This window comes from Gopherus evgoodei, chromosome 7, assembly GCF_007399415.2.
Source record: "Gopherus evgoodei ecotype Sinaloan lineage chromosome 7, rGopEvg1_v1.p, whole genome shotgun sequence".
NCBI lineage: Eukaryota > Metazoa > Chordata > Testudines > Testudinidae > Gopherus > Gopherus evgoodei.
In genome coordinates, this window is record NC_044328.1 from 73,744,517 (window position 1) to 73,770,796 (window position 26,280).

Below are 26,280 nucleotides of genomic sequence, written 5' to 3' on the forward strand. Positions count from 1 at the left end.
TTCAGACACTGTATATGGTTAAATGCCGAGAAAGACAACAATACCTGTTTTAGAGGGGTACATTTAAAAAAAAAAGCCTGTGGAAACCAAAATATCCAAACACTCCCTCCGAAGGCTACATTTTTCCTATGTTTTTAATGGAGGTTTGAAGTATTTGTAATCGGATCAGTAATAATTATTAGTATTGCTGTTACAATTAATGCTAATTTGTATTAATGCTCATTATTATTATTATCAAGCCCGGCATGACTGGGATTTTCCTCCCTGATTTTTGGAGAAAAATCCCAGGACTTTGAATTTCCACCAAGTGCAAAGTTTGGAAGAGGTTTGTGAGCGGTTCTTGCTCAGAGCCCCTGTTCGTGTGGGCATGGAAATGCTCCGTACGGAGCATTATCGCTTCTGGTTTGGGGTTGGGGAGCATCTGTGTCCCTTTCTCGAGCATTCATTTCTCCCCGTAGCAACTCACAAGCCCTAGTCTGCCATCGGCAAACTCACTGTTCCCCATGCTGAAACCCCCCGCCCCCATCCATCCCATCCTATCCCCTCCCCTCTATTCACTGCCTCCTACTTTGCTAGCTGCCTTTCTCCACTCGCCCGGCTGAGGATGTAGATCAAAGAGGAACCCTTTCCCCGCTCGCGCACGGAGCAGGTGGGGGAGGCGGGCAGGGATGAGGAAGGGGGCAGCGTTCAGGACTGGACGGCTGCAGGTGAAGCGGGCCTGACTGCTCAGAATCAAACCCCGTATAAGGTGTGCGGGAAGGGGGCGGGCGTTCCTTTCCCTCCCGTGGCCTGTAGATGGCGCTCTCCGGTTTGGTTTTTGTCCGCGGCTCCAAATTGATCCACGTCAATTTCTATCGCAGGGGAAAAGTTTCAGATTAACCGGATTTGAACTTAATCCGCCACCCAGTAGCAGCAGCAAATATTAGCAAATGGCTGACAAACCTCTGACACTCACCGGCCAGCGCTGGGCAGAAGGAAAGGAAGGGGAGCGGGGAGAGAGACAGACTGATAAACACACACCATTACAAAGATATTTGCCATGAACTCTTCCCCCCCTCGAATGACTTCGGTTTGCATTGGGGACTGGGAAAGCCAGAAACTCTCCTAGCTGTAGCCCGCTGGCTCCCAGTCTGATAGCTCCTTTCCCTGACCACCCCGCCCCAGAGGCCTCCGCTGCTAGGGGACCCCCTGGACCAGATTAGTGCTTCAGGGAGTCCTTTTGGGGGAGCTTCCTTTACGCAGATGCTCTTGGGGCGTTATAACGCCTGGTTGTGTGTTAACGAGACAGCAACTTCCCTCGGGTGGGGCCGAGGGAGGAGAAGACGAATTTTCCCCCGAGCCTGCGGGAGTTTTCACTTTGACCCTGTTCCCCTACTGCAGTCCCCGCATTAGCAAAGGGGTCCAGGAACCCGCAATGACTCTGGAGCAGCGTCGGCGCCAGAGGCTCGCCCAGTTTAACGAAACCGGTGTCTGATCCAGTGAAATCGGGCCAATTTCCCCATGTGGACAAGGAAACCCTTTGCCTCCCCAAGAGAGGAGGCGATAATCTCAGAGAGTTCCCCCCCCCATACAGCATCGTCACCTGGCGCCCCTTCCCTCCCCACGGCTTCCTGGAAGAACTGCTTTGTCAACATTCAAATCCACAGAACAATTTTTATTTCGGGGGGACGGGGAAATATCCAAGACCACAAGGATCTCTGAGAATATTCCCCGCGCACGCTTAATAACTCGAGATCAGGAACAATGTGGGGTCTGCTGGGAGCGCCCACTCTTCTTTTTAGGCGAACCCCCCAAACTCGGCTCCCATTCAGTCAGGCTTGGGTGCTTTTTCCCGTCCGACTTTAAATGAACCTTTCTGTCTCTTTCTTTCTTTTTTTTATTCCAAAGAGAGTCTCTCCCCTTCCCCTCCCCCCCCCCCAGCTAGAAGCATTTACACTTCAAAAGAGGCGACCGCCTCTCTGCGGAAATTTAAAGAAAAATAAACTTTTGGAGGAGTTGAGGTGATACTGATCTTTGGATTTGCTTCATTAGCTGCCTTTCGCCGACTGATCAAGCCCAAATCTTTGCTATGGATCCCACTCGCCCCCCCCCCACGCCCGGCACACCCCCCAATGCCCTGCTCAGCTCCCCTCAAATTCTCGCTGAATGCTCTGGGGCTGTTCTTCAGACCTGGCAGGTTTGTATTCGCTCTTGGAAGGAAGTTAATGAAATGTTAGTTTTAACAACCGCCTCTTCCCAGTCCTGCAAAAGTGGGGAACGGAAGCGATTTCCGAATCTGAAAGCAGGGGAGGGAGAGGGGTGGTGGGAATAATGATCCGGGGCTTTTTGTTTATTTCTTTTTAGGATTCGGGCCTATTTAAAAATGGTTTTGACTGAGATCATTACGTCCAAAACCATAGCCCGCACCCATGTTGTCTGGTCTTTTTATATACATGTCTATAGGGTTGGAAAGGGGCCGAATCTACTGCTACAGAACTGGGTTGTTGTGGGGACAATTCTCATATTTATGTTATCTGAAAATGTTGCTAATTCCTGAGCGTCACACACACACACACTTATGATTTGACATTAAAATCCACCCTAGCTATCTTCCCCTCCCAAACTCTGCAAACTCCTTTCACCCCAAGTGGGTCAAGAACCTTATTCCCAAGGAAGAAGAAAACCCGATCCTGTAGGTTGCTTCTGGGGAGAGTCAATTTGGAGGAAGGGGGTTGCCTCAAGGTGAGGTGTTGGAGGGTTTATGGAACCATGTGACTACTTGGATTTGATCCCGCGAGTTAGAGTCTGATTTGAGGGGGTAGGGATGGGAATACACCTTGGATCTGTCCTTGATACCTTCTGCGGCCGGTATACCCCTCACACATACGGGGAGGGGGGGGGTGAGAACTACGAAACGCAAAACTTTTTGTCTGATTTCTCCTCTTTCTTCCCAACAACCCAACTAGGGAGCTGCGCTCGAGTGTGTGTGTGTCTGTGGGGCGGAGAGTATTGCATTCAAGAAATTCCGAAATTTAAGGGCGGCTCAAAGGGAGAACTCCGAACTTCAGGACAGCTCGAGCAGAGAAGGGCGCGTGGAGAGGAATTAGGGGGTCCTGGTTAAAGTCCCTGGCACTCTCTCACTCACACCCTGAAATCGATGCATCGGGGAGACACGAGGCCACTGTTTTTCCCTTCCCTTTTGAAATAAAGTTAGCTTCAAACGAACAATTAAAAAAGCCCAATATTTGTCTCGGCCCCTCCCCCTGTGTGTCTCCGAGACCCCCTCTCTCTAAGCACCTCTGGTCACGTTGGAGGATGAGCTTTTTGGAGAGCTTCTGGTGCAATATGGAGCACCATGGGCTGCAATTTCACACTCCACAGCACATTCCCCCTAAAGCTACTTTCTTTCTTTTTCTTTCCCCCTCCCATCTAAGACCCCCTCGTTTCTCCCTCTCTCTCTTTCTCTCTTTTGTGACTCTTGGGTGGGTTCCATGTCTGGGGGACAGGCTCCTTGGGCATCCTGGCACTGGGCAGAAAAGGAAGGAAGGGGCTTTGCTCTGCTCCTTTGCTCTGCCTGCCGCTGCTACTGTTGGCTTTCCCCCTCTGCATTTGTTTGCCCTGAATGGTAATAGCCCACGTGTGCTGCTCTTTATTCAGTAACCGACACTTTAACCTCTCCTCTTTACAAGAGAGCGTTTGCCACAAAAACGAGACAAGCCGGAGACCTTTTACAGCCTCATTGAGAGGGGGTAGGGAGAAGAGCCAACATTGTGGAGAGACTCTTCTGCAACAAAGCCACCTCTTAGCGCACCGGGCTGGCCAGAGCTGGAGGCAGACCTTGGCCAGGGTTGAAAAAACACAGCAAGTAGCCTCCCAGGCCATAGACATACGGACAGCCTTAATGCAAACATGCGTGCATGGATATAACCCCCTCCTAAGCATGCATCCAGAAAGCAGAGGTACATGCCTGCGTGCACAGCACCAACATGCAGGCACACAGACTACAACCGTGCATCAACATACATTCTGCAGATAATAATAATACCATGCACATACACTACCAAACACACGTGTGTACAGACAGATTGTACATATTCATGCATGTGTGCACTTCGTCATGGTGCATGCATGCAGATGGACTGCAAACATCCATGCAACCACACCACCAATATACTGGCACACACAGATGGCAAACATGCACGCAGACATCACATGCATGTGAGAGGTGTGCTGACGTGATCAAGTGTGTACTTATTATGACTGCGGTGACATGTTTACAGATAACAGACATACCTGCAAAGAGACTGCAAACTTACATGCATCTAGACAGCTCCCTGTCCTGCCTGCACATACATACATAGAGCAAACATGCATGCAGAGGCAGACAGCATAGCCAGTCAGAACGCTGTGGGATCTGGAGATGTGGGGATAAAACCCTGCCGGATCTCTCATATTTCCCCTGAATAGCAGAATATTTGAAATCCTAGTTCATTTCTTCTTCCCCTGGGGACATGGGGGGCAACGGAGGGTGCTTCTTAATAGTTATGTGCGGGGAGAGAAAGGTGGACACTGCTCGGCTTTCCCAGACAAACTGAGTCCAAATGTATCTTGATGTTGGATGGAGCTCTGGGAGCCATAACGCCGGCCTGTGCTGGGTTTCCCTTTGCTCCGGGCAGGAGGTAGGGATAGGTCCTGGGATTTTTCCCCCCTGCTGGAGATATTTTTTGTCCTCCTCTAATTTCTCCATAAAACTCCAGATGAGAGAATTAGACGCTTTTTAGAGTCTCCTTTTAATCAGTGCTAAGGGGAGACCCTCCCTCTCTCTCCTTCCTCTTTCGTTCTCTCTCTGCCGGTCCAAGGCTAGTTTGCCCGAGGGCCATTTGCAAATGTTCGGATTTACAGTTTTCTCTCACACAAACCCATTTCTATAACCCCGCTATAATACACCCATAAAACTGGGAGAGAGAGAGCGAAAAGTGCTGCGGATCAGCGAAAACCCCTTCGCTCTTCCATTAAAGTCCCTGGAAAGGGTAATTCCAGCAGTCCCAGGGGCCGAGGTGGGTAATGACTGCCTGGAATTTATTTCCAAAAATCAGCTCATAAAGAGACCTGAGGACAGAAAGGCAGCGACTGCGTTCGGCACCACAGCCGGCTCCCCACGTTACAGGGCCAGGAGGGCATGTTTGGTAGACACTTCCACACTCGTAAGAAAGTACCATATTTCCCAGCGACTGCTCTCCCTCCCTCTCTTTCTTTCAGAGCTAAGTAAGGGCCGATTCTTTAGGTAAATGAATCCATCAGACAGAAAAAAAAGTTGCAAAATGTGACATTTCTAGCAGCTCTTTCCAGTGTCTCTGTAAACCTGCCGCTACCTCCCCCCAGCATACACTTTCTTCCCCCCTCGCCCCGTCCGGGCCCCCTTTCGGAACTGGCTAGGTTCATAACCAGAGGGGATCCGAGAGGGAGTTTCTTTGGGGAAGGAAGGCCCATTTTCGCCACTGAACAAAGAATGAAAATGCACCAACAAAGAGATCCCCCCTCCCCAGTGAGAGAGACGCAGGTGAGGAGAGGGCTTGGGGACATTTGCCAGGAGCAGTCAGGGGCTCCTGTCTAGGGAGTTTATTTGCATATGGGGCATTTTCAGGGACCGGGCACAAACGAGCAGTAAGTTTCTAGGGGGACCCCCAACACACACACACTTTCCTTTAGCGAAAGCAGCGAAACATGACGATTTTCGATCGTCTTTTTTTTTTTTTTTGAAGGTGACGATTCCCACCACCGGTCAGAGCGAAAGCCCGAGTCTGACGCCTAATTAAAAAGAGTGGCAGCGAGAGTCATTGATCTCTAGCATCAGCTGCTAACGGGCTCGGAGTTCTAGTGACTCCAAGGACAGGACTGTGAGAGAGGGGAGCCGAGAGAAGCAGGCGAAAATGGATTTAATCAGAGCCACTGGGAAAGGGAAGGAGAATTTACGGGGCAGGGGGATGGAGAAGAAGGGAAAGAAACAGAAAAAAGAAAAAGACCCCCCCAAAAGGAGTGACTGGATAAAAACGCGGGGAGGGGCAGATTCCGGCTCCCCAGAACTAAACTGTAAACAGACACCAACCCTTTCCATCTCCCCTTTGCCTCTGCAGGATCAGAGAAGCGAGAGAGACATCGGGGGAAAAGCACACGGGCTAGAGAGAGCCAGGCAGAGGAAGAACGGATGTCTCTCCACTGAGCTGCGGAAGGGTTCGCCCACCTCGCCTGCCGCTCTTCTCCTCCTTTGCCACCTTGCTCCCTTCCCTCTGTTCTCCCCTCTCTGAGGTTTGCAAACAAAACGTCACCAATCGATAAGCCTCTCGCTGTGTGTGTGTGTGTGTGCGCGCGTGCGTGTGTGTGTGATCCTGACCGGCCGGACTCCCAAATCTGCTGCTCCCGACTTGTTCACTACCTGTAAATTCCGAATTACAACCTTCTGCTTCTATACAAACTTTTCTTCGTAAGCGAATCCTTTCTCTGGGAGGGACGGAGGCAGAAAAACAACCAGCAGGGGATCAGTTAATTTCTGACACGAAGGTTTTGACGCCCTAAAGTGGGCAAACAAAACAGCCCCTTGGATTTTGTTAACAATATACAGAATCAGTAATTTTAATATAGCTATATATAAATTGTGATTAACCGAAATAAATCTTTAATTTACCAGGCTGAGGGGGAAGACTGTGGCATTCAATCTTTGGGGGCGAATCGCCATGTATGCCCAGGTTTCGGTTCTAATGTAATTAGCTCTAATTTGCAGTGTGTGTGTGTGTGTGTGTGTGTGTGTGTGTGTGTGTGTGTGTGTGTGTGTGTGTGTGTGTGTGTGTTTAAAATGTATCTACTCTGTGAAATTGAGGTTGGGCCCCCTTTAAATTAAAATCTACCTTTCGCCTTCAGGGCTCCTTTATTAAGGGATACCCGGGAGCGTAGCGTCCGGCAGAAAACGAGGTTGTACTTTCCATTAGGAAATGCCAATCAATCCTTTTCAATACACCAATTAATAAATCCGATTGGTGATAGCGCCTCCAGGGTACCTCTCTGGGTGGGTGGGTAAGTGAGTGGGGAACGCGAAGTTAGAAAGAAACTCTCCTCAAATAGCAGCCAGACACCTTTCCCCCTCCTCGAGGCATGAACTGAGAAGCATTCAAATCCTGATCTTAAAAACAAGTACAAGGACCTCCCAGCCAAAACCAGAATGAGATCTCAGGCGAGGCAAAGGTTTGGGGAGCCAGTATAAAGCCCTGGCCTGTGCAAACAAGCCAGGTGTTAAAAAAAAGGGGATACACAAGGACGGAAGGGAAAGAAAGAAAACAGAGAGGGGGAAATGAATAGGAGAGAGAATTCCCTATGCGGAGCCTTCAGGCTGTACAGTTAAATTAGTACAGTTTAGTGAGATAGCTCAGTCGCGAATATTTTTTGTCTCTCTGTGTGTGTGTGTGTACGCGCGATTAGAACAGGGCCTGTAAATTCCCCTCGTTATTTGATTGATATTTAGCCTGCACTTATTTAAACGACACCCCCTCTCCCTAGCCCACGCCACGCAACTCTAACCCGGGGAATAAACATCATCGGTTTTGTTCGGTTAATTTCAAAGTGAACTGCAGCCCCAAGGTTTCATTTTTCATAATTAAAAGGGGCCAGGAAGCTACAAAACTCCTCCAAGCTGGCAATTCATCCTAGGTGGGCTGCTTTCTCGTCTGCTGCTACGCTTCCCACATATACAAATCAGAGGGGAAATGGGAGGGAAATAGTGACTTTATTATTATTTTTAAAAGAACCATGTACACGTAGCGCATAATGGATTGTGTCGTAGGACTTCGATGCTCGCTCTGTAATGTAGCCATGACATCAGGTCTCCTTTCTTTGAAATGCCTCTGCTAATGCAAAACAAAACAAATGTTGTGAATATTTGTGTAGCTGTAGGAAGCCACAGGAAGTTCCCAGCCAGGCGAGCGGCCCCTTTGGCGGAGGATGGCGGAGCTGGGACAGGTGCAGGTATGTGGTGGAGGTGGGAGAGGGTGGGTTACGGGGCAGTTATGGGTTGTGAAGCCTCCCCTAACTAGATACGTTTCCAGGTTACTCCATATGGCCAGAACAAAATCAAACAACAACTATCTGCATATTCTCTTCCTGCCAGCCTGCGCCTCCCTCTAGGGAAACACTCACATGCCATTTCAGACGAATAGTACTAAAGGAACTGATCACTTTTCTCAAACCTGAGCCAGTCAAAAGGACCCTTAAAACAGAGCGCGAGATTCCCGAAAAACCTGGGTACTAATAACTAAATACATTAATAATAATAATAATAACCCGGTCGCCTGTCTTAATAAAGGAGAGCGAACGAGAAAATTAATATTATTGCACGTAGTTTCACCCTGAAACTAGAGATTTATTTTTTTACACTCAGGGACGGTGGCGGTTGTTGCTGATTTTGGTGGTGGGGAACAAGGCTCTTTTGCGAGTCTCTAATGTACGGTGTAAATACAGAGCGGAGGGGAAAGCGCAACGGAGGCTGATTTTGCAGGTTTGCACTTCAGAAAGGAGAGAAGTAAAAAAGAAGAGAGAGACTGAGAGAGAGAGAGAGAGAGAGAGAGAGAGAGAGAGAGAGAGAAGTCTCCCAGGCAGCCTGATCCCATTAGCTCCGTCCTTGGGTTGCATATTTATACGGTCTAGGAGGTGAACAGATGGACTATCAATTTAATTCCATCTTCAACACCATCAGAGATTGATTTTCTACTCGCTTTTAATTTTGCCATAATTAATTAGATCATTACAACTGTTTGCTATTGATCTCCCTACTTAAACCTCAGATGCAAAGGGACTTCAGCAGACCTTTAAAAACACAGAAGGGAAAAGGAACACCGGGTATATATTCACAATCAAATCTACTATATATACCCAATGAACGTGTCTATATTATGGATGTATATAACCCTACTGTACTCATATATATGTACTAGACCTGCTGCCTGGTAGGGGTGTGTGCATATGTATATATGTATGTATGTGTGTGTGCATATCTATATGTATCTCTCTCTCTCTCTCTGCCTAGATCTGTATATATGCGCGCGCGCACTCCCACGTTTCTAGCTCGTGGATGTTGCATTTTATGACTCGATCAGAAATGGCAAAAGAAAATCATAGCAGCAAACGTTAGTTACTAAACGTAACATGGAATTCCACCCCCTCCCCCCAAATCCTGGCTCTTAGCACCAGACACTAAGACAGCAAACGAATCAGCGCCGGCACACGGCAAGATTTGTCACACAAACCTCAAGCAGGGTTCTGTTTTTCACAGTGACATTAAAAATCCCAGCTCGAAATGTGATTTGAAAGAACCAAACTGCACAATTGTGCGTCTAGCCCATGATCAGCCGGTTAGGAGCCCCGAGGAAATTCTCCTGCACAGAAGGGGTTGTTTGAAGCTTTGTTTGCAAATCATTTTTTAAAAAAAGCCGTCAATGGGAAAGGAAGATTTCCCTGTCAGGGCATGATCTGGGGGCAGGAGGTGGGGGTGGTGTAGCTAAATGGAGCCAAATCATTAGCTCCCAGTGTAAACCTCGCAATCCCTGTTCCGAGCTCCAGATCCTAGCGCTAGGACCTGGTCTCTCCAATGCCGCTCCCTCAAACCAATGCACTGACTCACAACACGCGCAGCACAGTACACCCAGGGCGCACAACACACACACGCGAGAACTGTTCGCTTCTCACACCCCACACTGCCACTGGCAAGGCACAACCTTCAGCACATGCGGGAAACCCAACATACGCCCCAAGCAGCCCACGGGAAAAGCGTCCGAGGGGAGTTGGATACTATGCTGTTAGCCTTCTCCAAGCGGGACAAAACTCGTGTTAGGAAAAGAAGAAGTTTCAAAAATAAAATGATATGCAGGGTAGGGTGGGGGTTCAGTTTGCAACAGATGCAGCCAGCTGAACTGGGAAGGGGAGAGCGAGCGACAGTAAATATCAGGAGCCCAGGCAGTGTAGTACGCACACACGCACACACACAGTGAATGTCACAGACTCACATACATCCCGAGCGCATGTCACACAAACAGTGCATGCATGTCACACACACACACAGAGTGAATGCATGCCAGCCAGACACAATTCATGCATTTCACACACACACACAATGCATGTCACAAACACATAGTGCATGCATGTCACACACACGCAGTACATACATATCACACACACAGAATGTGCATGCATGCCAGCCACACACAGTGCATGCATTTCTCTCTCTCTCACTCTTTCACACACACACACACACACACACACACACACACACACACACACACACACACACACACACACACACACACACACAGAGGGCATGTGTGTATGTCTCTCACACCCATCTGGCCGTTCTGTTCCGGGTTGCCAGCAAAGCACTCACTAGAAACAAGGTGAGAACCCAAGCCTGACGTGGTCCGAAGCGCGGACACTGTAGGAAGTGTGCGGGGGGAGGGGTATTTAGCAGGTGGGGTGGAAATGTTGGGGGACCTGGTGGAGGAGAGGAGGCCCAGGCGGTGAGGCTGCTTAGCTGCCTCCTGGCAAGGGAGGGAGTTGGGGAGACTGGCTCATCCCCTCCCTCCTGAATATTCACCCTCCCGCCCCCGCCCCTTACCTGCTCTCCCTGAGCTCTGAGCCATGGCTCCTTTGCCTAATGGTCCGTCTCCCCGGAACGGCTGCAGCCCAGGAGATCCGCCGCGGCCTTGGCTTGCTGCGTCTCCTCCCCGCTTGGGTGTCCCGCTTTCCCCCGCGGACTCGCAGGATCTAGGCGCAACCACCCACAACTAAACGGTTTAGATAAGAGCGCGCACCCAGCCGCCCCGCGCACACACGGAAAGAGCCAGCCCTGGAGAGCGAGCCGCCGCTCTACTGAGCCGGGACAGGCGCGAAGGAGGGGGAAATAAATAACAATCCACGCCAATGCCGCCCTGCTGCTTCTCAAAGTGCAGTGGGACTCACCTGACCCCAGCGTTGGGGCTGTGCAGCCGCGAGGCTGGGCAGGGACAGGGGCGCGAGGTGAGGCAGGGCTGCGGAGCAACTTCCTGGAAGTTTACAGGGAGGCTGCTGGGCTAGCGGGGGAGGGGGGAGAACTGGGTGCGAGCGAAGGGAATGCTGAGGGGTGTCAGGCAGGTTTTCCAGCCGGAGAGAAAGGCGGTGGAGAGGCTGGGAAGTGGACAAGGAGGACGGGGTTCAGTGCAGCTCATCTAAACAGATGGCCAGCTCTGGAGGTTGGCCTGGGGCGCTCCCCTACCCCTTCAGTCTCCAGACATACCGGGGCTCGCTCGTTTAGAGGGAGAAGCTTGGTTTGGGTAATTATACAGGCAGTTTAGTAAAGTCTCTGTCTGTTATGATGAAGTTTTGGCTGTGTGTTTCAGTGAGACGTTTCTATCTATCTATCTACGATTGTCACATCTTGGAAGCCCTACTAGAGACCTCACGGTTTCAAAGCGTAAGAGCTATGAAGAAAAATCTTCAGTGGTAAAGACACCCCTGAGCGAGTATTTTTCTTTCTCTCTTTCGCTTCCCCCATCCATCCCTCCATTGATTGAAAATCCCTCTCAGCTCCAACAAGGAGTCCCAGGAAAAATGAACCATTCTCCTATCGATTCTTCATTAAAATTGCATTTCTGCATTTGCTAAATTGGTTTTAAAAAGCTTCCCCTGTTATTATTATCTTGTCAGGGCCGACAGTACTGGGCAAACAGTATTTAAAAGCTTGGGATGTTTTTTTTCTCCAAAATGAGGCTGAATTGTTGTTTTTTCCCTAAAGTCTTTAGGAAAATGTTACCACCAGATACAGGGGGAACAAAGCAGCGAGGTAGATGATTGTGTAAAATACAGGGCAGGAATGAGACGTTGGTTTCATCACACTAAAAAAATAATCGATTGTAGCTTCAAGCAAAGAAAAAAGTTTTCCTTTAAATATTAAAATAGGAGACAATAAAAAGCCAGTGATAGCGGGAACGATTATTTTCCTAAGGCATCATCACAGAGGCTACTTTGTGTCGTTGTCTAGTGAAATTCACCAGCTCCCCTCACCGGGGCAGAACCCTGCTCCAAGCTAAGCAGAACCGCTGCTTTGAAACCTGCCTCCACGGGGAGATATTTAAATAATTCCGAATACCTCCCCCCAACACACACACGCACCCTGGATTCTTCCAATCCTGCCCCCAACCGCCGCCGAAGGATACCCCTCCCCAGCTAGTGTGGGGAAAAACGCTACCAAAGGGAAGCTGAGAGCTTTACTTTGAGTTCTGCAAACCTCTCGCAAAAGAGCAGGGAAGCAGAAATGTCTTTCTGATGTGTTTATCCCCTAATCAGTTCATTAGTTATAAACAACATGACATTAGAAGTTTGGAGGCACTTGATATTAATTTTTATTTAACTAGTTGATGTTTAATCCGTCACGCCAGGCTACATCGGAGTGAGGAAGAACTGCCTGACTCAAACCGGTTAGAACTTCATACACCGCGATCACTGTCTGGGCCCCCGGACAAACTTGGAGGCGGGGGAGTGTGGTGTGTGTTGGGGTTCTGGGGGGTGGAAATGAGGAAACACAAATAACGCAGGGGAAGGAAAACGGGGCCTGTGAGGAATGAGAGAGAGAGAAAGGGGGAGAGACAGAGAGGCTAACAGGGCAGGGGGAGATCCCAGGGCAAGGGCAGAGAGAAAGAGAAATTCAGGGCGATGAAAGAAAAAAAACAGCAGGAGCAAAGAAAAGAAAAGAGAGCGGGAGAGACACAGCAAACGGGGCAGGAAAGAGCGAGGGTGGGACAGGAGGGAGAGGGTGAGCAATGGAGAAAGGTAGCAGAGTGGGACGACAAAGAGGGGGAATCCTTGTGCCAAACCTGGCTGGGGGATAGAGGGGCTTCAAGCATCGCGGAGAGATCCAGGCAGTGTCCCCGCACGCCCGGGGCTGTGCGGCTGTGCTGTGTACCGGGGCAGTCCCAGCTCGCTGCAGGGCAACGACCGGGGAGCTGAGCCTCCGCGCCCGACTCAGGTGCGGCGTGGGGCTGGGCGCTTCTTTGCCAAGCGCCTAGTGTGCGACCACTTCTTCCTCTTCATTCAAATAGGCACCATTTCATTAGAGCGGGATTGGCGGAGGGATGAAAGCAACACATGGAAGGATCCGGGTTTATATTGATCGCTCTCTTCCCAGATTTCCGGGATGTAACATTTCCCATTGGGGTCAGGCAAGAGGGCACAGAGCCTTTGTTCTTAAACAAAACGCAAAAGTGCTTACCGAAATAATTCCGGTAAATCCCTGAGTGCAAGATACGTATGTGTATGTGTGTACGTATGTACCTATGTATATATCAGCTATATTTGCTAAACGGATATTCAATTAATTAGAATCTAGAAATATAGACACACCTGCTATAGCCTTTATTTTCTTCCTATATATGAACATAGAGGGTAAACACACACACATATATATATACATACACGCACTATGTATAAATATATATATATATATATATGTGTGTGTACCTTCTATGTTCATATACAGGAAGACAATAAAGGTTATAGCAGGTGTGTCTATGTATAAATATATATATGTTATGTATATTCGAATACATACATGTGTAAATATCTATTTAGATTGTACATACACATGCATATACTTCTACATAGTGTGTGTATGTATATACATATGTATGTGTATATATACACATACACATTCAAATCGATATGCGTATAAATATATAGTTAGATGCTAGAAATAGACATACTATATAGACCTACTATAGACGTACTATATATAGTCTATATATTTTAGCCCTATATAGGCAACATACAGTACACACTTATAATTCTGTATACGTTTATACATAGTCTTTTTCTTTAACATGTATTATACACATCTATTTATCTATCTAAATGTATATTGTTTTAAATATAAAGCTAATGGTAAAATTATCTAATACACAGGTTAAGGAAAGAGTGTCCGTACTTCTGGGTATAATGCTTAATTATCCAAAAGTACGAAGTTTAGTTTAAAAGTCATAACATGCATGTAATACATAATCTTATACAGTACATAATGACATTAGTAATTGCACATATTAAACAATTAAAATACCGCCCTGCAAACAAAAAGAAGAAAAAGGATCACTTTGAATGCTTTAATTTCTTTTCTTGGGGTCTGCATAGGTCTACATTTGTATTTCTCTGGGCGAGGTATATCTAACATGAACACACATATTAGCCATATTTAATTTTAATATCTATTTTTCAGATTAATCAATCACTCCGTCTATCTCCCGTATAAAGGAAATAGTTTACATTCCGAAGAAAATTGCCTGCTTTCTAGCAGTTAATAGTTAACTCTAGAAGAGAAAGTTCCCAGGGAAGTGCAGCGAGACAGAAGCGACTCTCCCCTGCAAAGTGTGAGCACCTGGCACTCATTCCTATAACTGCGATAATTCAGTTCATAAAACCCCCTCTTGGAGAAATCTGCTCCTTAGTTCCGGGCTCAGATCACCAGCTGACTCTGGTCGTTTTAGGAAATAAATCACGGAGCCAACATTTAAAGAAACAGAGGAGACGGGGGGTGATGGCACAAATCACCTTCTCCATAGGTCAAGAAAGATTTCATTGCAACAGGCAACACAGTCACAAGCAACTGGCTTCCGTGGGGTGGTACATTGTAGTGTAGAATAAAAATGCAGGTTTCTCGCCTGTTTCCCTGTAGAGAATCACCAGGAAGCCGGGACCGTTCCGTTTTCCTAGCATTGCCTACCGATTTGTCCAATGCAGAATAGGTCTTTTAGCAACCAGACTCTACAAACCAGGGTCACTCACCCCATCTCCTCTGGGTGCTTTCCCAGGACACAGAGCAGTGAGTGTCGGAGGAGGAATGTAGCTGGGGGTCAGCGCTGGCTTGGGACAGGCGCTGCTTTGGAGTGCACTGGGATGACCTTCGGGGCTGGCCTGGTCGAAGGGACTGGAGTGGATGGGCTCCGGATTTAGAAGTGAGATGGGCTGGTGCAGGGAGAGAGGTTAGCTGGAGGCTGGGGTTGCCACTGAGGTTTTTAAGGTGGGTTGGGAACTGACCGCTCAGGGTAAGGGGGAGTTTGAGAGGAGCCTGAATTTGCAATAAGGCTTGTTGGAGCAGAGTGGTTCGGGATTCGTTCTGGTTCAGGGGCTAAGTGTGAATCAGGCGGTGTTTAGTGTGATGGGGGCAGCAAGGAAGAAGGGGGTGCTCCTGGGCGCTGAGGACAGACTGGAACTGCGGGATTTTGTCTTGGCCCCCGAGGTTTGTTGCGGAGGAAACAGGTGGGAACGGGGTCCAGGTTTGCAGTAGGTCCCACCTACATCGGGAATGAGATTAGGGGGGTTTGGATGAGGAGTCCGTTGAGGTGAAATTGCACTGGGATCCAACTGTAGCTGGTTTGCTGTGGGATTAGCGCTGGGCCAACTTCATGCATGGGCTGGATTGGCCGAGACTGGGTTGGAATTAGCTGCGGGGCTGGGATGGAGCCAGAGGTTTGGGTTACAGTGAGACAGGGCGGGGAACATCAGGGTTCAGGGATAGCGATGCTTTGGGGCTGTAGAGGGTTGGCAAGAGGATGGCTCTTGGGTGGGGCGAGCCGGATTTAGGAGTGGGATAGATGAGGATGCTCATCTGATACTGGAGAGAGATGCAGAGATGGTGCACGTGGTTTGCAGTGGGGTCTGGGGTAGACCAGGGAATAGGGAGCCACAGGGCACGGGCGCGTAGGGAACAGGTAGAGGAGCTGCCAGGGGGCAGGACCAAGATGTGGGCGAGGCAGGCCAGGTTACTGGGTGAACTGGGACTGGCCTGGCCTGGCGGGGATTTCAGTGCGTTGTTCCTGACAGGGATCAGTGACTAAAGACCCCCTGGGGCCAGGATCTGGGCTGGGCCCAGTGTCTGGGAGTTCTGTGGGGGGTTATTCTGGGATGTGCCTGAGACACACGTGAAGTGACATAGCTGGGAGTGCTGGGTGCGAGGCAGGGACCCAACGGAGCAAAAAAGCGAACGGGCTGGGCCAGGGGTTAAAGTTGCAGTCGGAGTAGATGGGCGTGTGGGGCAGGGCCATTTGGAAGCCACAGCAGAGCGGATTCAGCCCAGGTTGCTCAGTCCTGGGCTGACGGGTATCATTAGCATCAGAGTTTGGAGCTCCAGGAAATGATTAACCAAACTGTTCAGAACATTTGCAATTCAAACACCTGCCCTCGCAAAGGGAATTTTAACCATCTCTCTCTCTCACACACACACACAAAGTTGAAGCGGCTCTATCCACCTATCCTTGCTAAAGGGAGACTTTTCTCCCTTCTGAAACAACCGCGGGTTAAACTTCCTGCTGAAAGCAATACCTGATGCCTGTCGATTATGACCCAGGCACTGCGAGGAGGACGCCTGGCCTAGCCGGTTGTTATTTCAGGCTAAAGTGCCCAGCAGTAACTCCGCTCGGGCATTGCATGAGGAGCAGATCCGTTCACCAGAGGGGGCAGTACAGCCGGCTTGTGCGGGGAGCTTCTCCCCACCCAGAAACTCCTGCAGGCTGCAGCTCTCTTCTGCGGTGTCTCCCCCACGCCAGGTGCCCTGGAGCACAGGCGAAGGGGAGATACTTTTGGACACCCCCTGCAGGTCAGCTATAAAACAAAATCCATTCCCAGCCGCTCCCCGCACAGAGCCCCCACCCAGCCGAGAACAAAACCCAGCGAAGTTGTTCTGAGATGCAATCAAACTCCCCTAGGTGGCTGCTCAGAGCACGAAAGTGAGGACGAGTTGTTAGAAGCGGGCGGGTTGCAAGCACATGGGTTGGTGAACTATTATTATTTTTCTTCCTGGTGGGTTCTGAATAGTTTCTAGCTAGAGATCGAGTTTGCCAGGTGAGGAGCTGTCAGCTGGGATGGGCTGGGTTTGCCCTCTGTAAAGGAAAAGCTTGGGCTGGGCGGAGGGAAACCCCCACTATAGAGTTAGTAGCTTGGATTTGTCGGTGTGAATTTGTTGGGGCTAATGTCCTTAATAGAAAAGGAAGGGAAAACAGAGAAAATCAAAAGGAGGGAGAGATATAAAGAGAGCGAGGAAATTTCATTAGCATGGAAAAGAAAGGAAAAGGAGAATAAAAGAGAAGGATAAAAGTGAATGATAGGATGAAAACCAGGAGAGAGAGATTTTTTTTTTTTACTAACAAAAGACAAAGTGAGAGAATAATAAAGGGGAGAAATTGAATGAGAAAATGAAAAAGAGGGTAGATAGATTATAGTATTAGTAAGAAAGAAAAAGACAAACCAAGAGAATGAGGAAAAAGAGGAGAGAGAGAACGGCAGGACGGAAGCAGAGACATGAGATTTTTTAAAAGCAAATCAAACTCTTGGTGGATATTGGCATGAAAACGGAAAAGCAGCAACATTTATCACACATCGTGAGAAGGTGGTTTTTACACTGGAATTTTATGAAGCCCCTAAATCGCTGTTTTAAATTGTTTTTAAAGTTCAAGATTTTTTTGCCACACTTTTTTTTTTAGCTTGAATTTTTATTCTTCGTTTTAGGATTTTTTGAGAGTGTGTGCGTGCATGCACGCGCTCCTATTTCTCTCTCTCTCTCTCTCTCCCACACACACACACACACCATTTTTTCCAGAAAGTGATCTCCTGACAGTTCTTAGAAGAACTGGGGATTTGATTAGGGAATCGGGGCCTAGCTACTGTCCTTCTGCGGCGCTGGAGTTCCCATTTATATCTATTCTGGTTCATTTCTCCTCTTCCATCCTCCACAACTAAACAATAATACGCGATAATAATGAATAATCGAGCTCCCTGTATGACGCTCAGAAAACTTTGCCAGGAAGTTTGGTCTGAACTGACTACAGCCAACTGCTTTTGCATATAAACCCCAGAGGACGTTGCTGGGCATAGTCTGGTATTTCTCAGTAGCTTGCCTCTCTCCGGAGCCAGAACTGGGTGCCTAACACCTAGATCCCCGCATCCGATACCGTTGCTACTACGAGATCGGTCGCCCAAGGGGACTGACACCCCAGGAAGAAAAATCAGCTCGGTAGAAGGAGCAGTTTAAAAAACACTAGAGAGCTGAATAAACACCCATCTTCCATAGAGAACTGATTTCTAAAAGAGCAGCTGTGAAATCCGGGCCCGGTGCTGGGTTGAATGGAGCCGGGATTTCACCCTCCGTGGTTTATGGGACCACACTTGAAATTTCAGTAGATTGAAATCCATTCTCCCCTCCCAGCAGGGGAAAAGAAGATTTGGAGGTGTGGAGAACTATAGAAGTTCTAAATAAAGTGTACCCACCCCTGACAGCCCGCTTTGAATGGAGGGGGATTAGAAATGCTCTAGTAAAACAAATGATTATAAGTAGAAATAATTGTAATAATACCCCCACTGGCCGCTCCGGACTGGCTGAGCTCCGCTATGTGAACCCCTCTCTCTGCATATTCAGAGAGCGACAAAGATTTTTGTGTTTGGGGGGAGGCTCAGATCTTCACTACAGACTGTAAGAGGCAGGAGGGGGTGGGAATTAACTCCTGGGCCTGCCACCTTAGCCCAGGACCAGGACCAGGACCGGGTGTCCTTGCTATGGCCTGGAAGCTGCAGAAAGGAAAGTTGCAGGTCTGTCCGGCTCTCAACCAGTTGATATAAGGGGGGGTTCCAATCTCCTCCAAAGTGGGGAAAAGGCTGCAGGGGTAGGAGCAAGCTAATTTCAAGCCGATTTCTCATTAGTCTCCTTAGCGCCTATAAGGGAGAGAAAATTAGGCACCCAGCACACGTTTTGGCCACTTCATACAAAATGCAGATTTGCGAGATGATGTGAAATGTGCCCTGGAGTCAATGATCACAGATAGCTGACTGCCATTTTTTTCTCTCCTATTTGGAGTTGAGATGAGAAATGCCCCTGAGCTCTCCAGGTCCAGGCAGGGTCCTTTAATAACTGACAAATTGGCTCAAGATCTCCACCCACCCCCATGCAGCGGGAAGGGAAAAAAAATCCTTGCTTTTCTCCAGCCAATCAATAGGAAAGCTCCCGTGTTTCCGAAGCGATCCCTGTGCAAGCAAGGACAGGATTTAGCAACGGCGCGGCAGGAATCGCTTCTTCCTATGTGTCCCTTTCCAAGATCTCCTTAGCTGCACCCCCAGCACAGCCAAGTGACTGGGGCAGCTTCTGAGCGCGGTCCCGCACACACAACCAGCTGCATTAGAAAAAGAAAGCAATCCCTCCAACGACTGTCAGCCCTGGAAGCACATTTCAGCTGAGAAAGTTGCTAAGGGCGGTGTGTGATGGGCACCTCTGGCTGCAGGGATAATTTCTCGCCATGCCAGGAGTTCAATCTGCTGACAAGTCCTGAGACTACAATTTTGCAGACTCGTGAAGGGATTCCGCACCCACCCACCCACTCAGACACAGAGATATTCCCCAAGCCTGGAGAGAGAGAGAGAGAGGAGAGAGAGAGAGAGAGAGAGAGAGAGAGAGAGAGAGAGAGAGAGAGAGAAGTTAAAGGAAACTTGAAAGGAAGCTGACATGCTTAGCCTGAAGTGTGCCATCTTCATCTCTCTGGCACGCATTGGCATAGAGGGGCCAAGCAGATCTGGCTGCTCATTCAGAGAATTGGGGTTCTAAATAGAAACCAGCACAATAAATGCTGGAGCGGGAGGCTAGAATCGAGAAGAAGTATCAGGACATGAATGTCCAGTCCACTCTTTGACAGTCTCAAATACGTTCCCCTCGCCCTCATCAGGGAAGAAGAGGGAGATGGGGGAATAGAAAGGGAAGGAAAGACAAGAAGAGGGGGAATATAAATAAAAGCTTTCCAGCCCGCTGGAAGAAGAAATGTGTATTTCTTTTTTCTAAACACCCCTAATTTTTCAACCCAATTGAAAATAATAAAATGTATAAAGAGAGCAGGGATGCAGTTTTCCAGAGCTCAGCTGCTGAATAACTCCTCATCAAATGCACCGATTTCTTTGATTAATCCCGAGGTCTAAAGCAGAAGCAGTTCCAATATGAAACCTTGCACGCCAAGCTGCTTCTGCTTCCCTACTTTGTGGGAATCGTTTATGTGCATTTTTTACAATAATTTGAACTCCTTTCTCCCTTAATATATCCATTTTCCTGAAGCGGTACCTGCTCTCTAATTGCCCTGAATACAAATGTGAGGGTGACCAGACAACTGAACCCTTCTGGTAATTGCCTCGATGGCACAGTAGTCAGAAACTTGCAACTGCTCTAATTCCGAGTGGAAAACTGTATATATATATAGTTCTATATAGTCATATCGACAATCGAGAATATATATAACTATATGGTTCTATATATGTGTGTGTTTATATATTATACGCGCATACATACATATATATATGTTCATCTTTGTGAATATTGTTTTAAATAGTCATATAAAGAATTTAGAATATATATACTATATTATATATTACCAATTCTTTTTATATAACTATCTATGACTGTTCTTTATATTATCAATTCTAACTCGCTGTATTACCAGTTCTCTGATCCTCTGTATAGACCTGTATATATGCGTCCAATGAAATATATAAATAACCAATTCTCTATAAAATATAAAACATTTAATATATGCATGTATTATTGCAGATAACCAATTATTTTTAAGACATCAAGTTAATATTTCACACACATCTATAGTAAGGTACACACGTACATAGACATATGTGTATATATCTCCGTGTGTTTATATCGATATCTCTTTCTCTGGGCATGTGTATATGAAATATGAACTTGATGTCTTCTATGAAGAATTGATAAGATCTGCAGTTCTTTACTCTTTCGCAAGATGATTTTGTTGTTGCTAAAACACCATTCTTATTTCTCAAAGAAACTATTTCAGGGGGTTGTCCCCTAAATACTAACACACAATATTGAATAATTTCTCTAGCTCTTGTCCTGTATCATCCGACTTTGAATTTGTCTGTGTATTTCGGGGGCGAGGGGGAATAGCCCTGCAAAGGAGACTAAAATCGTGCTCTATTTGGTGGCTACCTCTCAGGGATCGGAGTGGGTTTGATTCTTGTTTTCTTGGTTTAAACGGATCATTTTCAATCCACAGCCCCAAATATGATAGCGCCGAATACTCTTTCTCTCTCTGTGTTTGTGTGTGTGCAAATATATATTTTTGGTAGCGAACTTATTTTAAAGGAATCCGAAGGAGTTTTTGGCTGAGTCTGGGCTGCCCAGACTGGGGGCTAGACCCTTTGAAGAATGTTAGTTCTGTGTTGTGTTTAATTTTCTTGCACTGGCTCGGGGCTGCTTCGCAGGAGGCGCTAATTGGAGTGTAACTGCCAGGTCATTGATTTCATGTTACCAAAGTTGTGGTGGGTTTTTTTGTTTGGTTGGCTTTTTGATGTGAAATTTCAGCCCAGATCAGAGGCACTCGGAGCCGGGTGCAAAGCGACATCCCTGGCCCAACTAGTTTTGCCTAGGCGATCGCACAGAACCCAATTAACGCAATTCACACACGCTGCTTGGAAGAAAAACCTAAAAACGCAGCGATCTTTATCCCGGATCTCCCCTTTGCTGGAAATCTGCTTCTGACACTAAACTCTGAGTGCAGAGAATTAGCAGTGGCTTTTAAATAACAACAAAGGGGAGGGTGAATACAAATAATTAGCCCCACCCTCTTTGGGTTTCAATGGCTCTAATTAAAAACCCGAAAGGCAATTCCGAGGCAATATCTAATAATGGAATTAGCAATCGGTTCCATCATTTCACAGAGGGATTTACTTCTGGGGTAGTGTGCGAGCTCTATTAATAATAATAAAAATCCTGCTAACCCTCTTTTTAAAATTAATAACTCTGTAATTATAATAATTTTATGTGCCTTTTTATAAGAAGAGGTTAATGTTGCCACAGTCTGGGGATGGGAAGGATGAAGTGAAGCGAGATACTGCTGCTTAAACTGACACCTTCCTATTTTATTAGGAGACATTATTATTATCAGACATCTGCAGGTAGAGAATTAAAATTAAAATCGCTTTCAACAATTCAATACACTTTTTATCAGCCATCTATCTGAAAATCATGAACATTCATCATCAGAGGCATTCTCCCTGAAAACAAGAACCCATTCAAATTTTATACAAATTATCATATTTATCATAGTCTGAAACTCTGGAGTAACATCTCCACAAACTGTCTGCTAACTCCCCAGGGAACTGAATTTCACTCCATAGCAGCTCAGAGCAATTCTCTCTCTCTCTCCCCCCGCCCCCCTTCTTCCCCTGTCTTTCTTCTGGCCCTTTCACACTCCCTGCTTCTTGCATCTCAACAGCCTTGAGAATGGCGAGAGAGAAGAGAACAGAAAGAGAGATGCAGCGACAAGCAACATTAAAACAACAGACGACAGGGAAATGAACCCCCTCCCTATTGCAAGAGAAGTAAGTTCGCCCGATGCCGTAACAGCTCAGAAGTGTCAGTAACAGTTTCGGAAGCCGCCTGAGCACTTTTCCTTTAATCTGGCGTGTTTGCAACAGAACTGTCCCTATTAATTCTCAATTAATTATTATTATAACGCTTAATAAAATCAGTAATATAATAACACAATAATATAATAACTGGATTCTCCTCCATGCAACATTTAAAACACCTCGACTGTTTTGACGTGAAAAATTCAATTGGCGCTGCAGAATATATTGGCTGTCGTTTATATGGGCACATCGGGCTGGCGACAAATCCAAAGAATCGATGCTTTGGGTTTGCTGCTCTGGATTAGACAAATCACTGCCCAAGCCGTGCTAATGACAAGAGGTTCATCAGCTCCGCATCAGTGCAGGGCCCCCACTGAACCCCCGAGGAATTGTTGTGTAAAGACCATATTCCTTGCAAAGAGCGAAACCAAATGACCAAGAGGCGCAAATTGGACTAGGGTCACCCGGGGCACTAAGGCGCATTTCTGTTCAGATAATGCACAGGTCACCTGTGGGCTAACTCCACTTCACCATTACTGCTTCTCTTCTTTCTGTCTTTCGGCTATCCATTTTATAATGGCTAGATCCCACTTTTCTGTGGCGCTAACTATTCAATCAGGGCGGATACAACTGGCCTCGCGGTTTAAAGTAACTTTCCAGCAAATTCAGATGGTATTTCCCTCTCTGGCCACCAGCAGAATAACTCAAGGCTGAGCATAGCCAGGCCTGATGCCACTTCCGGATCCCCAGCTGCTCGCCCCTCCTGAGTCCTGCCTGCCAGACCTTGGAACCGTGTGGTTCTGGGGCTCAAGCCGCGTGTTTCCCGACTCCACCTGGGTGGTGGACACTGGCTTTGTAATCGTTGCAGTCCCATTTCCAGGGAGGAGGGTGACATATGCGTCGTGAGGGGACCCGCTACAGAGATCCCACCTTCATCTTCCTACCCCGTAGCACGCTTGGTTCCCTGCCCCCTCTCCAGCCCCATCGCCTTCCCCTCTCTGCCCCACCCGCTCCCCTACTATTCCTGCATCTGCGTCTCCTCTTCCCCCTTCCCATGACCCTTTCCAGCGGGGGCCTGGCTCCCGACCGTCCTCAGGCACGCGACCCCCCCGCAACAGCTGTGACTTGTTCTCCCTGCCTGGAGATCTGCGCACCCCGAGCGGCCTGGGACGTCACCCTGGCGAAGGATGGCAGGAGGTTGGGGGGGGGGGTTTCCCCGTCCCGTGAGTCGCTGCCCCCCAGCCTTCTCCTGGGTGCTACCATCCCCGGAGGAAAGGGACCCTCGATAGGGGAAAAGCCCACTGCAAAGGGACCGGAGACACCGACCCCGGCCGGTCTCCAACCCCTGCAACCAGAAGCCAACTGGCCGCCTGGAGGTTTTCTTTGGACCACGGGGTAACCTTTGGGAAGGGCGGGGGTAAATTGGGCGAGTTAGGCAAACCCTACAAGTGCGGGGGAGGGGGGGAAAGGAGAGCCCGGGAGAGACTTGGTTCAACTGGGGCAGCCTTAGTGTCCCCTCTGCCCCCCACGCCTTAGATGTCATGTTGTGGGGGTGGAACCCTGGTCCAAGTGGGATCCATAGATCAGGCCATTTTCCACCCCCCTCTTCCCCATCCAGTGCTAGAAACACCGACTGCACCCACAGCGTCCCCCCCAGGACCCCAATGGCCACCTAGCCCCAGCACCCATCCCACTAGCTGCCTCCTCTCCCTGTTGGCCCCAGCACTCCAGCCTGGGCCAAGCGTATGCCTCAGCTCTGCAGAAAAGTAGTTCCAATACAATGTTTGTTAACTAGGTTATCTAGGCTGTAGAAGATTTTAATGTTGAATTTTATGGCTTTACCACGCTCTACCGTCCTTGTGAATATTGTAATATTGCATTTTTTACAAGTTACTCTTCTGTTAATGTTCCAGCTAGTAACTTTTATAATCCTCCTCAATGAAATTTTTTTGTATTCTTCCGCACCGTTAACCTCAATGGTGGCACCTCAGCCCCTGGCAGGAGGCAGAGATGAAATGAATTCCTCTTTAATCAGAAATAATAATAATAAAAACACACACAAGGCTCCCTCTGCCTTTTATTTCAGCTTTCCTTCGAAGGGAGAAGGTGGGGGGGGGATTCAGAAGTCTCCATTCTTCCACTCTTTTGTGCTGCCTCTACTAGATCGGGTTTATTCCTCCCCCCCGGGATGTTAAATAAAGAGTCCCATTTCCTTCCCTAGCCGAGAGCTATCTAGCTTCACCTGACCCTGATTTGCTGGGGAGAGGGACCGAGCAGCTAGTCCTCCTGCACTGCTGGCTGTCATGAGTTGGCAGGTCTCACCAGAGCCTCTCCCAAGATTTTTTTGCGGGTAGGGGCATTTTTGCGCGTGACTGGGAGCTATTCTGATATGCGTTTCCCATGGAAGTTGTTCTGCTTTATTTAAATAATTAAGTAGTCACTGGTCCAGAGAACGCATTAGGAGGACTCTATAACCCAGTGGTTATGGCACTCACTGGAGAAGTGGCAGATTCCTTGTCAGGTAGAGGGGAAACTTGAACTAGGAGCCTCTCACGTCTAGGGGAGTTCTCTGACCCCCTAGGCTAATGGTTATAAGGGATCTAGCATCTCTTGCCCCTTCCTCTCCACTGTTGTATTGAGTGACCTTGTGTGCTGGGGCTGATTGATAGGTGGCCTCTGAGCATGCCTACCAAACCTGGCCTGGCACATGAGTTAGGTGGCTGAAAGCCCATCTTCCCTGGTTTGTGACTTGCTCCAAACTACAGGTGGGAGAAAGGTGCCTGGATACCTAGACTGAGGCAACAGTGCAGGCCCAGAGGCAGAAATGCAGGCACTTGGGGACCATTTACTCCAAACACTTAGGCAATGAGCAAGTTTAGATGCCTACAGGGTAGGTGGTAGCCAAGTGGGAATTTTGTGCATTGCAGTGGTGCCTAAAAACAGGACTTAGGTGTATAAGTACCTTTGGGGAGCCCCCCAGTACAGCTGGATGGTAAAAGATCTAAAACCATACCAGCCTAGCAGAGGTGAATTTTCAGATAATAATGTACTGAAACTTATTATATTAACTGCCCCCATAGTTCCTTAGATTTAAATAGGAATAATTCCCCCCCCCCAGCCAAAAAGGTCTCAGTGCCCTGATGGTGAATTAGACATGCAATGGCAAATAACCACCCAACAGGAAAAAGAATCCTATCCCAAAAACAGACTGAATGCCCCCTCCCCTGGTGAATGGGGAATTCTGAATGTATATTTAACCTTGATTAGATGGTTTGTATTTACCTGGGTTGTTAGACTTTCAGAACTTTGTTCTGATACTCAGCCTAAATGGTGGCTGAGAGTGCGATATAGGCATGGCTTGCATATTCGGGACAGCGGCATGAATAGGGGTCAGCTACTAGCTAGGGCTATATCTCAGGCTGCGGTCCCCTAGAGCAGCTAAATTGCAAGTCTCACAATATTTGGTGTTTTCTTTTAAAGCTTTTGGTGTCAAGTGGAAATGTGAGAATTCCAGCTCTTGTGTATATTAAAAAGTGTGTTTCTTGTCATTGTAGTTAAAGGAAAAAAGCTTGAAATATAACTCAAACTGGAACCTAAAATCTAAAAAACCAGAAGGTAAATAAAAAGCATCCCAATTTTATGATTATTCTTTTAACTTTTCATAATCAGTAAGCAAATTTCATACATTTTCAGAGGCCTGACTTGTGATTTCTAAATGCTTGGGGTTGGCCATATTGCTATAGTGTGTTTAGTTATTAAAACAGCTTCTACCTTCTTTGCAAATACAAAACGGGTCATTTCGGTAGTTTGAATGACAAAGATCATTTCCCTAATTTAGAATGC